We start from the raw sequence: 15,280 nt of genomic DNA on the forward strand, positions 1-15,280 counted from the left end.
CTTTCTCTGGCAAATCATTCCATACACATATCACCCTCTGTATGAAAAGGTTGCCCCTTAGGTCTCTTTTATATCTTTGCCCTCTCACCCTAAACCTATGCCTGCTAGTTCTGGATTCCCCCATCCCAGGGAAAAGACTTTGTCTATTTATCTTATCCATGCCCCTCATGATTTTATAAACCTCTATAAGGTCACCCCTCAGCCTCTGACACTCCAGGGAAAACAGCCCTAGCCTATTAAACCTCTCCCAAAACCTCCAATCCTCCAACAATGGCAACATCCTTATAAATCTTTTCTGAACCCTTCCAAGTTTCACAACATCTTTTCGACAGGAAGGAGATCAGAATTGCATGCAATATTCCAACAGTGGCCTAACCAACGTCCTGGACAGCCGCAACATGACCTCCCAACTCCTGTACTCAATGCTCTGACCAATAAAGGAAAACATAACAAACACCTTCTTCACTATGCTATCTACCTGCAACTCCATTTTCAAGGAGCTTTGAACCTGCACTCCAAGATCTCTTTGTTCAGCAACACTCCCTAGGACCTTACCATTAAGTATATAAGTCCTGCTAAGATTTGCTTTTCCAAAATGCAGCACCCTATATTTATCTAAAATAAACTCCATCTGCTACTTCTCAGCCCATTGGCCCATCTGATCAAAATCCTGTTGTAATCTGAGGAAACCTTCTTCACTGTCCACTACACCTCCAATTTTGCTGTCATCTGCAAACTTACTAACTGTACCTCTTATGCTCACATCCAAATCATTTATATAAATGATGAAACGTAGTGGACCCAGCACCGATCCTTGTGGCACTCCACTGGTCATAGGCCTCCAGTCTGAAAGACAACCCTCCACCACCACCCTCTGTCTTCTACCTTTGAGCCAGTTCGGTATCCAAATTGCAAGTTCTCCCTGTATTCCATGAGATCTAACCTTGCTCGATAGCTTCATTATCCATATTTGCCATCTTCAATAGGACAAATCTTATTATTCCCTGTTTTGGACAGCCCCCAATAGCTGTTTTGCTGTCACTAATGATGGGCTTGAAGGCAGATAGGGCATTCAACTCAGCAGCATGGCAGCATAGCCGAGCCACATCACCTTCACATTTACACTAGAACCTAATTCTGGGCAGAAAGGTCCTTTGGAAACCTTCCCATGTGCTGTCAATTGAGACTCCCATGTAGTTAATTCAGATCAGACTTGGGCCTCGATATTGCTGCAAGAATTATGGCATCTAAAAATGTGAACGGGTGATCACCTCAGGAGAAGGGCAGATGGTGACTGGGGAGGAACAGATTTGAGCATCAATAAAAAAAAAGTGCCTTACTGAAGAACTGGACATTGGGAAGGTGGAGGCTGAAGACAGTGACCTTCACATTGCCTCTAACTCCCATGCCACTTCTCTCCACCTTGCTCAACAACTCTTCCTCTCCATAAATCTCTTTACCTGTCCATGGTCTGGGCCAAATGTGATCCTGAACCTTCAGATGTTGTCCTTCCTGCAGCAGCTATCAGGAGAAGAACGGCTGATGAACTCATTGCTGCCTGAGTGGCCTATTGTTCAGCGGCCATTCCCAAAGAGAGAATGGATTTCTACCGGCTCCACAACCATCAAGTAAGTTCCCAAAGCAACAACACCCCAATGCAACAATAACTTCAGCTCTGGGTTTTGCTTTAGTTTTCCATAAGAACAATCAAGCATAGAAAATCCATTATGTGGGTAGCAACATAGACTCCCGACAGTGTGGAAGTAGGCCATTCAGTCCATTGAGTCCACAATGACCCTCTGAAGAGCATCCCACCCAATCACTGTAAACTGCATTGCCAATGGCCAATCCACATAACCTGCACATCTTTGGACTGTGAGAAGAAACCACGCACCCAAAAGAAACCCATGCAGACATGGGATAATTTACAAACTCCACAAAGACAGCTGCCCAAGGCTTGAATCGAATCCGGATCCCTGGGCCTGTGAGGCAACAGTGCTAACCAAGGAGCAACCATGTCGAGAGTTTTATGTACAGAGAACTCATCCTGGAGAGTTAATGACCCAGTTTAATACTGTTTGTGCAACTGAAGATGAGCAGTTGGTGTGTTCAATATCCTTACCTGAAATGAAGCTGGTGCTTTTCCATACCTAAGATTCCTGAAGAAGGGCTCGTGCCCGAAACATCAACTCTCCTGCTCCTTGGATGCTGCCTGACCTGCTGTGCTTTTCCAGCAACATATTTTTAGCTCATACCTAGGACAAGCCAAACAGAGATACACACTAGAATTCCTAGAAGCATGGTGGTGTCCTTCCTCATCTGTATGTAAGGTGGGTTGGCCATGGGATATGATAGGGTCGGGGTAGGATGCTATTCAGATGGTTGGTGTGGGCTGAACGGCCTCCTTCTGCATTATACGGGGCCCATGGTTCTAAGTGCAGCAGGTGTAGCAGCATTTGTAGGGATCAAAACAGAGTTAATGTTTCAAGTTCAATGACCCTTCCTCGGAATATTAACCATGTATCTCTCTCCACAGATGCTACCAGACCTGCTGAGTTTCTCCAGCAATTCATGTTATTGAACATATTTTGTATGTTCTTCGTGAGTCAGGAGATGCATTGGTCCATCTTCAAGCTGCACATTGAAATCTCAGTACTTTGCTGCCCAGGCCGTCTCTCACGGTCCATCCAAATCACTCCTGGACTGGCTTCAGATCAATTACTGAGTATTTCTGGAGGCCTCTTGCCTCCTGAAAGCCCATTTCTATTAGTTGGTCAGACTTCACTTCCCATCAGCTTCAGGGAGACCAACAAACAATAAGCTGCACATGAGATATAACCTCTCGGGTCTTGCACTGTCCAACTCAGCTGTGATGTTGCCCTTCTCAGTTCCCTCCACATGTATCTTGGTCAATGTTTCAAATCAGGCTTTTAGTTCAGCGTAATGAAGCAGAATATATTCCAAAGCTTTTCTTTCCCTTGGTTGCAATTTAGTACAATAGAAATGAAATGCATCAGTGGTCTGACAGCAAAGGTTATACGCATTACATCTGGATGAACTTATGCAAGTTAAAATTTGCCACTTGGGAATTCAGAGAGTTTCTGCATGGATGATAAATATACACTGACACACATAGAAAATAGGATTAATTTGATATCAAATGCATTAACAAAGGAATACTGAGAGAATTTTATTGGGTGGGGCATTCAGTGGTTACTAAGCTACAGAGATTTCAGTTGCTACTCTGACAGCTGCAAACCTGAAGAGAAATCTATGTTTTCACTTTGAATTAACTGACCACTTCCTGAGACTGAAGCCAGGGAACATTCAAAGCTCTCCAGAAACTGCCCGAACAGGTCAACATTGAAGGAGTTCTGTTTTAAATCTCACAACACTTGGAAGTGTTTATAGACTCATGGTTCTCCACAGAACTCTTTCCACTGTTCAGATTCGTTCCTGCAGAGTCCCAGTTGCTGAGCAAATCATCACAACCCCAGTGCGATGCAGAGCTACACAGGCCTGGATTAGCTGTGAGTTGAATCCTGTGATTGTCAGTGAGTGAACCCATACCAACTCCAACATAAACATTGGTGATATTGATAAAGGGTTCAGTAATACTAGAACACCTCTTAGCCAACAGGACTGCAGACGTAAAATGAGATTTAAATCTCCACAAGTTCTTTGCATGAGGGGTCCCATTGGGAGGATTGATGTGCGGAGCTCTCTCATCAGAATTCCAACTGAAATTGTAGAAATAATCCACAGCCAGTTCATTTTTGGGAAGAAAATGATTGACTGGCCTTTTCTCCTATTTGCGATGGCAGTGTTCCGCAGCCTGCTGAGCACAGGAACCCACACCATAGGACGTCCTAAACTCAAATACAGAAACAGGCTGAAAGCCAAACTCAGAGCTCTGATATATAAAGAAAAATAGAATGTGCTGAAAAAACTCTAGCAGAATCTTTGGAGTGATAAACAGTGAACAGTTTGAGTCCAATATGACAATTCCTCATTACCTAAAAAATAAATACTCATGTTTGCCTTAAAACATGAACTCTGTTCCTCTCTCTGCAGTTGTTGCAAGACCTGCTGAGTTTCTCCGACTTCCTGTTTTCATTTCAGAGCTTGTCAGCTGGATCCCACTCCATAGGGGAGAAAACAGTCTTGGAAAGATAAAAAATGGAGCAGTCGATCATAGGAAAATCCCAACAATTGAAGAGAATACGATCAGATCCCCTACAGGACAGGTGACCATTTTGAATACCACTGCCTTCACCCACCTGACTTCATCTGCAACATTTGTAATTGGATTTACAAAGCAAGGGCTGGATTTTATGTCTCCCGACTACCTACACCCCCAGCCAGGAATGTTTTTGCCAGTGAGGGGAAGGGATAGACACATGTAATAGGTTGAATGGGTGGCCAAGTGTCCTCCTGACTCTGCCCCCATATGTATGCAATGAAGAAAATACCCACCAGTCAGACCAACCTTGCATCTATTGAAAATTTAAGTGGTTAATTATCTCCACTCACTGGGTAGGGGAAGGCATGGGGAAGTGGATAAACTGTTTTTCCAGTGAGATTTGTGACTGGTGTGAAAAAAAAGAGGCTACACATTTTTTTGCAAGGGCAGGTGGGTAGCCGGTCTGTGCATCAAAGCTCCCTTTTGTATAAAGTTGTTCAATTTTTGACCCAGCAGGGATTCAAGCAGCACTTCCAACCCTACTGCTGCAAAACCAAAACAAATGAGACAACAGACAATGAGCGTTTAGTTTGCTTGCTCATTACTCACACATCGAAGCAATGGAAAAATCCATCAAGGCTGGTCTGTGAACAAGATGGCTGCCACATTTGCCAGCAAAACAAGAAATAAGAAGAATCAGTTGCCTGTAAAATGTGTTGAAACATTTTCAGAACATGAAATAAATAGAATTTCTTTATTTTTCTTCCTCACTTATCTTTCTTAGAGGATGAGTGACAAGTTGCTGCCTCCATTTCTAAACCTGATCAACAATAAAAAGCACCATTAGGGAGAGAAGGAGAGATTAAAAATGTAAAATGTACAGGACTAAAGGAAGGTGTAAAATAAATACTTCCAGTGACAGATATGCAACTTAAAATATCTAATTTTCTCTGCTCTCATTTCTAGTGAAACGTATGGACAGGTAAAGATTTTGCTAAGATAGTAAACACAGGAAAAACATCGGAAATCTTTTACAAATATTTTATTGTCTGTTAAGACACCATTTCCTGTATATAGTTCGTTTTAAAGTCTTGTAAATATTGAATAGGCTGTTCTCATTTGAAGGAGAAAGTGAGGACTGCAGATCCCGGAGATCAGAGCTGAAAATGTGTTGCTGGAAAAGCACAGCAGGTCAGGTAGCATCCAAGGAGCAGGAGAATCGACGTTTCAGGCATAAGCCCTTCCTGAAGAAGGGCTCATGCCTGAAACATCGATTCTCCTGATCCTTGGATGCTGCCTGACCTGCTGTTCTCAATTGAAGGCATTTAATGTTAACCACAAAATGTTTCTAACATGCCTTAATTGACACTATTCAAGATTATGACATGTTGGACGATGTTTTGGCGTCAACAGAATTTTTCTAGAGAAGGGATCTCATTGTGAGTAAGTTTTAATTTGTGCAACGTAATCTGTGAAGTGTTCAGCATCAGCTTTGAGAAGTTGCTTTCGTTAATGTACACACACAGTGACATAAGGCAGAAGCCTGTGAAGAGCCAAGTATTCAGCGAAATGAAAGAACAAAAGTACAGATCATCTACTTGTGGTGAGGTGGTGTCAATCTGTGATTGCTTGGTGCTGACAAATGGATAAATTTTTTTGACATTTTGCTTGATAAATTTCATGCTTTCAGGGAACACATACACACAAACTTTCTTTCAAGGTGAATGAATACAGAAGAGTTCATGAGAGTGGAGGATGCGTACAGTCTGTGGAACGGCTACATTTCATGGATGATTGATTGTTCTTTGATATGTACCCCCTTGTGCAATTTTTGTACTCATTTTGTGCTACAAGAGTCTTTAGAAATAGCAATTTGTAGTTTGATTCTGTCTTCACAATATAAATGTTAGCTGAACAATCCTAATGGATTAGCTTCCCATGACCTTTAGACTTGGGGTTCTGTCCTGCTCTGCTGTAAGACTGTTTTTTTAAGACTGTATTGTCTCTGCTTTGAGTTTGTTACTTATTCATCTCCATCTTACTGAAGAGAACGATTAACCAACTCACAGGAATTCCAAGGAACTGTTTTGTTTAGACCCCATTATACATAATTCAGAGCTTTGTAATACAGCTGTCTCTTGCAGATTAGTACATTCTCCCTCCTGACAGTCTCAATAACATGGGACTGCCGATGCTTGTGTTGTATCATTTTATTTGAAGATGATGGCCGATTGGTATTATTGCTGCAGCATTAATCCAGAAACTCAGCTAATGTTCTGGGGACTCAGGTTTGAATCCTGGCATAGCGGATGGTGGAATTTGAACTTAATAAATACCTGGAATTAAGAATCTAATGACGACCATGAAATCAACTAGGTAAAAACAATGACTGCAGATGCTGGAAACCAGATTCTGGATTAGTGGTGCTGGAAGAGCACAGCAGTTCAGCCAGCATCCAAAGTGCAGTGAAATTGATGTTTTGGGCAAAAGCCCTTCATCAGGAATAAAGGCAGTGAGCCTGAAGCATGGAGAGATAAGCTAGAGGAGGGTGGGGATGGGGAGAAAGTAGCATAGAGTACAATGGGTGAGTGGGGGAGGGGATGAATGTGATAGGTCAGGGAGGAGAGGGTGGAGTGGATAGGTGGAAAAAGAGTTAGGCAGGTAGGACAAGTCAGGACAAGTCATGGGGACAGTGCTGAGCTGCAAGTTTGGAACTAGGGTGAGGTGGGGGAAGGGGAAATGAGGAAACTGTTGAAGTCCACATTGATGCCCTGGGGTTGAAGTGTTCCGAGGCAGAAGATGGGGCGTTCTTCCTCCAGGCGTCTGGTGGTGAGGGAGCGGCGATGAAGGAGGCCCAGGACCTCCATGTCCTCGGCAGAGTGGGAGGGGGAGTTGAAATGTTGGGCCACGGGGCAGTATGGTTGATTGGTGCAGGTGTCCCAGAGATGTTCCCTAAAGCGCTCTGCTAGGAGGCGCCCAGTCTCCCCAATGTAGAGGAGACCGCATCGGGAGCAACAGATACAATAAATGATATTAGTGGATGTGCAGGTTAAACTTTGATGGATGTGGAAGGCTCCTTTAGGGCCTTGGATAGAGGTGAGGGAGGAGGTGTGGGCACAGGTCTTACAGTTCCTGCGGTGGCAGGGGAACCTGCCAGGATGGGAGGGTGGGCTGTAAGGGGGTGTGGACCTGACCAGGTAGTCACGGAGGGAACGGTCTTTGTGGAAGGCAGAAAGGGGTGGGGAGGGAAATATATCCCTGGTGGTGGGGTCTTTTTGGAGGTGGCGGAAATGTCGGCGGATGATTTGGTTTATGCGAAGGTTTGTAGGGTGCTCATTGTAGGAAAAATCCATTTGGTTCACCAATGTCCTTCAGAAAAAGAAATCTGTTATCTTCACCGGGTCTGGCCTACATGTAACTCCACATCCACAGCCTTATGGTTGACTCTCGAGTGCGCTCTAAATGTCTTAACATGTCACTAAGTTATGTCAATCACTACTACAAAGTCTCCAAAAAGTAATGAAAGCGAATGGACAACATGGAATCAACATAGGCACTAGAAATGACAAAGCAAAAACAGCCCCGTCAACTGGGCAAAGGTCTTCTTGATTACATTTGAGGAGAATGCAAGGATTAGGAGAGCGATCTTTTGGATTGTCAAACAACAGCCTGACATTGTCTGACTTTATGAATATGACTATATTCCAGATGCCACCAATCCCCATCCCCGGATATGACCTGTCCCATCAACAGGACAGACCTAGCAGAGGTGGTGGCACAGTGGTATACAGTTCGGATGGAGTTGCCTTGGGAGTCCTCACCATTGATTTTGGACCTCATGAAGTCTCATGACATCAGGTTACACATGGGCAAGGAAACCTCCTGCTCATTTACCACGTACCATCCTCCCTCAGCTGGTGAATCAATACTCCTCCATGTTGAACAACAACTGGAGGAAGCATTGAGGATGCAAAAGGGCACAAAATGTACTCTGGGTAGGGGATTTCAATGTCCACCAACAAGAATGACTCAGCATCAGCATGACCTATTGAGCTGGTCTAGTCCTAAAGGACAAAGCTGTTGGACTGGATCTGCGGCAGGTGGTGAGGGAGCCAATAAGAGGGAAAAACATACTTGAACTGATCTTCACTAATCTGCCAGCTGAAGATGCATCTGTCCAATAGAGTATTGGTGAGTATTACCACCACATAGTCCTTGTGGAGACAAAGTCTCACCTCCATTGTGTTGTGTGGCACTATCACTGTGCTACCTGGGACAGACTTTGAACAGATCTATCAATTAAAGACTGAGCATCCATCGGCTCTGTGGGCCATCAACAGCAGCAGGTGAATTCCAACATAAGCTGTAACCTCATGGCCTGGCATATCCACCATTCAACCTCTACCATTAAGCCAATGGAGACCATGGGAGGGTATATCAAGAGCAGTGCCAGGCATATCTAAAAATGAGGTGTCAACCTGGTGAAGCTACCAAACAAGACTAGTGTGCCAAGCAGTATAAGCAGCAAGTGATAGACAGAGCTAAACAATCCCACAACCAATCGATCAGAGTTAAATTCTGCAATCCTGCCACATCCAGTCATGAATGGTGGTAGACAATTAAGCAACTCACTAGAGGAGATAGCTCCATGAATATCCCCATCCCTAATGAGGAGTCCAACACAAAAATGCAAACTATGAGGTTGAAATATTCGCAACAATCTTTAGCGAGAATTGCTGAGTGGATGATTCATCATGGCTTCCTCCAGTGGTCCCCAGCATCACAGATACCAATCATCAGCCAATTCAATTCACTCCATGTGATATCAAAAATCAGTTAGAGGCACTGGATACTGCAAAGGTTATGGATTTTGACAACATTCTGGCAATAATACTGAAGACCTGTGTTCTAGAACTTGCCGCTCCCTGAGCCAACCTGTTCCAGTATAGTTACAACACTGGTATCTACCCGATAGTGTGAAAAATTTCCAAAGGTGGACTCAAAAAGCAGAACAAATCTATCCCAGCCAATTACTGCCCCATCAATCTATGCACGATCATCAATAAAATGAAGGAAGATGTCACCAACAGTGCTATGAAGCAGCATCTGCTCAGCAATAACCTGCTCAGTCACACCCAGCTTGGGTTCCACAAGGGCCACTTAGCTCCTGATCTCATTATAGCCATGGTTCAAACATGGACAAAAGAGCTGAATTCCAGAGGTGAGGTGAGAATGATAGTCCTCCATATCAAGGCTATATTTGACTGAGTGTGGCATCAAGGAGCCCTAGCAAAACTGGAATCAACTGGTATCAGGGGAAAACTCTGTGTGATGATTAGAGTCATACCTGGAATATAGGAAGATTGTTGTGATTGTTGCAGGTCAGTCATCTCAGCTCCAGGACATTTCTGCAGGAGTTCCTCAGGGTAGTATCTTAGCTCCAATCATCTTCAGCTGCTTCATCATTGACTATTCTTCCATCAGAAATGGGGATGTTCACCAATGACTGCACAATGTTCAGCACCATAGAGTCATAGAAATGTACAGACTCTTCGATCCAACTCATCCATGCCGACCAGATATCCTAACCCAATCTAGTCTCATTTGCCAGCAATTAGCCCATATCCCTCCAAACCCTTCCTATCATATACTCATCCAGATGCCTTTGAAATGTTGTAATTGTACCAGCCTCCACCACTTCCTCTGGCAGCTCATTCCATACATGGAACACCCTCTGCATGAAAAAGTTGCCCCTCAGGTCTCTTTAAATCTTTCCCCTCTCACCCTAAATCTATGCCCTCTAGTTCTGGACTCCCCCACCCCAAGGAAAATACTTTGTCCATTTATCCTATGATTTTATAAACCTCTATAAGGTCACCTTCAGCCTTTGATGCTCCAGGGAAAACAGCCCAGCCTATTCAGCATCTGCCTATAGCACAAATCCTCTAACCTTGGCAACATCCTTCTCAATCTTTTCTGAACCCTTTCAAGTTTCACAACATCCTTCCAGTAGGAAGGAGACCAGAATTGCACACAATATCCCAAAAGGGCCTAACCAATGCCCTGTACAGCCTCAACATGACCTCCCAATTCCAAACTCATACCAAACACCTTCTTCACTATCCTATCTATCTGTGACTCAACTTTCAAGGAGCTATGAACCTGCACTCTAAGATATCTTTGTTCAGCAACACTCCCTAGCACCTTATCATTAAGTGTATAAGTCCTGCTAAAATTTGCTTTCGCAAAATGCAGCACCTCACATTTATCTAAATTAAACTCCATTCCTGCCCCACCTCAGCCCATTGCCCCATTTGATCAAGTTCCTGTTGTAATCTGAGGTAACCTACTTCACTGTCCACTACACCTCCAATTTTGTTGTCATCTGCAAACTTACTAATTATACCTCTTATACTCACATCCCAATCATTCATATAGATTACGAAAAGTAGAGGACCCAGCACCAATCTTGTGGCACTCCACTGGTCGCAGGCCTCCAATCTGAAAAACAACCCTCCACCCCCAACCTCTGCTTTCTACCTTCAAGCCAGTCTGTATCCAAACAGCTAGTATTTGGATACAGAATTCCAAATCCCTTTATTCCATGAGATCTAATCTTGCTAACTAGTCTCCCATGGGGAACCTTGGTGAATGTCTTATAAAGTCCATAAGATCACATCTACCGCTCTACCCTCATCAATCCTCTTTGTTACTTCTTCAAAAACTCAATCAAGTTTGTGAGACATGATTTCCCACGCACAAAGCCATGTTGACTATCCCTAATCAGTCTTTGCCTTTCCAAATACGCGCAAACCTCAGGATTTCCTCCAATAAATTGCTCACCACCAACGTCAGACTCACTGGTCTATAGTTCCCTGGTTTGTCCTTAGTACCTTTCTTAAACAGTGGCACCATGTTAGCCAACCTCCAGTCTTCTGGCACCACACCTATGACTATCGATGATACAAATATCTCAACAAGAGGCCCAGCAATCACTTCCCTAGCTTCCCACAGAGTTATACAGTACACTTGATCAGGTCCTGGGGATTTATTTATGTGTTTCAAGAAATCCAGCACTTCCTCATCTGAGGTTACCATCTATTTCCCCACATGCGATATCTTCCATGTTCTTCTCCACAGTATACACTGATGTAAAATACCACTTACGACTCCTCAGATACTAAAATACATGATCAAATGCAAGACTTGGCTTGGTCAGACAGGTAGCAAGTGACATTTAAGCCACACAAATACAAGGCAATGACCATCTCCAATCAGAGACAATCAAACTACCAGCCCTTGAAATTCAATGGCATTGTCATCACTGAATCACCTAATATCAATACTTTTGGAGACACCATTGACTGGAAGCTCATGTGGGCTTGCCAGATAAATGCAGTGGTCACAAGAGCAGATCAGAGATTCGGAACATTGCAACAGATAACTCACCTCCTGATTCTCCAATTCCTGTCCACCATCTTCAAGGGACCTGTCAGGAGGGTAATGGAATATTCCTCACTTCCCTGGATGAATGCATTTCCAATAATACTCCAAATACAGCAAGATTTGGACAGTATCCAGGCTTTTTCTAATAAGTGCCAAATAATGTTTGCACCACACAAATGCCAGGAATTGAGCTTATCCAACAAGAGACCATCTTACCAACACTCCTTGGCAATCAATAGCAGTATCATTGCTAATCTCCCACTGCTAACCTCAACATCCTGGGAGTGACCTTCGATCAGAAAAAGAAATAAACCAGCCATATCAATACACTGATTACTGAAGCAGGTCAGATGCTAGAAACTCTACAGTAAGTAAAGTCCCGACTCCTCAAGGCGTGTGTACCAACTAAAAGGTGCAAGTCAGAAGTATGATGGAATACTTGTCTCTTGCCTGGATGAGTGCAGTACCAGCAACACCACCCAGAACAAAGCAGCCATTCACTCCCTCCACAATCAATACTCAGCAGTAGCAGTGTATACCATCTCAAAGATGCACTGCAGAATAGCACCATCACTTCTTTCGTAGCACTTTCCAAACCTCAACCATTGTGATTTAGAGGAACAAGGGCAGCTCTTACATGGGAACACCACCGTTACAAGTTACCCTCCAAGTCACCATTCTGACTTGGAAATATATCATTGTTCCTTTACTGTCACTGGGTCAAAATCTGAGAAGTCTTTCCTTAAGGGCTTTGTGGATTGCCCTGCAGCATATAAACTGCAATGATTCAAGAAGGCTGCTCACAACCACCTCCACAAGAACAACCAGCAGTAAACACTGGCCAGTTAGTGACACCCATGACTCACAAATGAGTAAAAGCAAGTCATCATATCATTAACATGCATTTTCATTATGCTACACTTTATTTCATACATGAAAGCACTATATTTCATGAAATAAGTATCCTTCAGAATTACAAAAATATTTTACATTTAAAAGAGAAGCGTTATCACTCATTGTGAGGTAGAGTCACTGTAGTCCCAGAGAACCACTCATACAATAGAGAGAGATAACCAATGATGCTTTAACCGGAGGTTAAAAACTGAGGTCTGCAGATGCTGGAGATCAGAGCTGAAAATGTGTTGCTGGTTAAAGCACAGCAGGTTAGGCAGCATCCAAGGAATAGGAAATTCGACGTTTCGGGCATGAGCCCTTCCTGATGAAGGGCTTATGCCCGAAACATCGAATTTCCTATTCCTTGGATGCTGCCTAACCTGCTGTGCTTTAACCAGCAACACATTTTCAGCTTTAACCTAAGGGTCATCATACCTCAGCCAAGTGAAGTGGGAGAGAAGGAGAATCCTTCATGGTAACCTTAACTGATACAGGAATTGAACTTGGACTATTTGTGTCACAATGCATTAGAAATAAGCCAACCAGCCAACTGAGCTAAACCAAATCCATCATTCACTGCAGCCTTCTGAACACACAACAGTGTAAGTCACTTCATTTGTATATGAAATTAGATGAACCTTCAACAACATGGAGACTGGGTCATACCGAATTATAAATACATTACATTCCCTTCTCTTTACTCAATAATTTTTTACACAGAAAAGAATATTTAAAGTATAAATATTATGTAAAGAAAAGGCATTCTGGGAATCTGAAAGAAAAGCAGAAAATGTTAGAAATGAGCAGCTGGTTTGTTGGCGGCAAGGAACGTTTAGGGTGGGATTCTTTGTTGAAATAGTTTAAGTCTGCATTACACAATATCCTACTTAGACAATTAGAATCCTCCCACAAAAAAGAATATATTTAGAAGGATGGATTTATTACATTAATGGGCTGACATTCCATATTTGTTGTAGCATAAAACAGATGTGATATGAAAGGGTTCAGTGCCACAAATAGAATATCTGTCCAAGTTGAATGCTACAATCAGCAGTTTCTATCTCTCCAAACTATATAAATGAACTTTAATGTTGTATTCAGGAAAAAGCAACATTTCTGCATGTTGAGCACATTAATGTTGAACTGGTGTGGCATCCCAGAGCTGCAAAGTAAAATCAACTTGCACCCGTTATTAGTCAATGTAATAAAGGCAGAGAAAGGAGTGAATCAGTTGGGGGATTTTCCTCCCTCCACCCCTGTCCTCCCCCAGAAAAGGCATGGGTTTATGACAAACCAATATCTGAGGGTGACAATGTTAACATTTCAAGAGGTTATTTTGTCCTGGTTTTTGTTTTGGAAGAGAGGTTGTAAGGCAAAGATGATGAACTGTCTCTGAGAAAGTCAACAATTTGTGGGGCCTTTGGGGCTTTTTGCTAAAGTTGGAACAATGGAAGCCATGATTTGGAGATGCCGGTGTTGGACTGGGATGTACAAAGTTAAAAATCACACAACACCAGGTTATAGTCCAATAGGTTTAATTGGAAGCACACTAGCTTTCGGAGCGACGCTCCTTCATCAGGTGAATCAGACGCTCCGAAAGCTAGTGTGCTTCCAATTAAACCTGTTGGACTATAAACTGGTGTTGTGTGATTTTTGACTTTGAACAATGGAAGCAGCCTGGATGGGTGTGGCCAGCTCTCACAGACCAGGACTTCTAGGATATTGTTTGGTTTTTAGGCTAAGACTTAAGCTGAAGCCTTTAGGGTCTCAAAGGAATTGGAAGCTTCAGTGAATGTCTCCTGGCAGTGACTGTCTCTGAATTTTCACTTGATGTTTTTTCCTCCTGGATTGGACAATTGCATATGAGAAGCTGTGTCTGAATTTGCCTTTTTGCAAAGAGATGTGTAAGATGTTAATTGGTATTAGGTACTGTATCCACTCTCCGGTTAAGTTTTCCATTAGTTAAGTTATTCTAAATTCCTCTTTGTTTTGTTCCTCTTTTTAATATAGTGTTTAAATAAATGGTGTTTTGCTTACCGTTGAGTAGTTTGACCTGTCACATCACATCTGGAACACAACACTTCACATCTACCTTTAAACTAAGAGAAAGTTATCTTCTCAAAATATTTTGCGGGGGCCTGGTCTGGTCCAAAACAGAGGATCATTATATACTGTTATAGCCACTGAATCTGTCACAGCATACACACATCACTATTTCTACATTACTGGAGCACAAAATCAGCTGCAGACTTCAAACTCTTCTTTAGACGTTGTTGGCTTGAAACTTGGAACATAGTGTACATTTCTTCATTAGTGGTGTAGCAGCTCTATAGAAAATGAAGGTCTACACATGTGAAATGGGCTTTGGGTGTGGTTTAAATTACAATAAATCTGGCGTGGTAGTTCCATTTATCAAGAACTCCCTCTGTGCCAATACAGGGCTGAGTGGATATAATTACCCCATCCTGTGATGACTTTCAGGAAGAAGTATCAGCTGAACCATACATTGCAATTGCGAAGAACATGGTTGCATCAATGGAGGAAGATAGAAGATCTTCCTTGATGTCATACATTTGTTATATGGACAAGAGATTGGCTTCCACCTGGGCCTACATACAGGTAAGCTGATGCAGTACCAAAGTGCATTTGGGAGATTCTCTGAGGCTCTCCAGAACAGCCTGTTGCAATTTTTAAAACACATGTAATATATGGCCTTTTCTGGGACTTATGAAAAATTCACAATTGGCCTGAAGAAGA

Source organism: Hemiscyllium ocellatum, chromosome 26 (assembly GCF_020745735.1).
Source record: "Hemiscyllium ocellatum isolate sHemOce1 chromosome 26, sHemOce1.pat.X.cur, whole genome shotgun sequence".
In the NCBI taxonomy this organism is placed as follows: Eukaryota; Metazoa; Chordata; class Chondrichthyes; order Orectolobiformes; family Hemiscylliidae; genus Hemiscyllium; species Hemiscyllium ocellatum.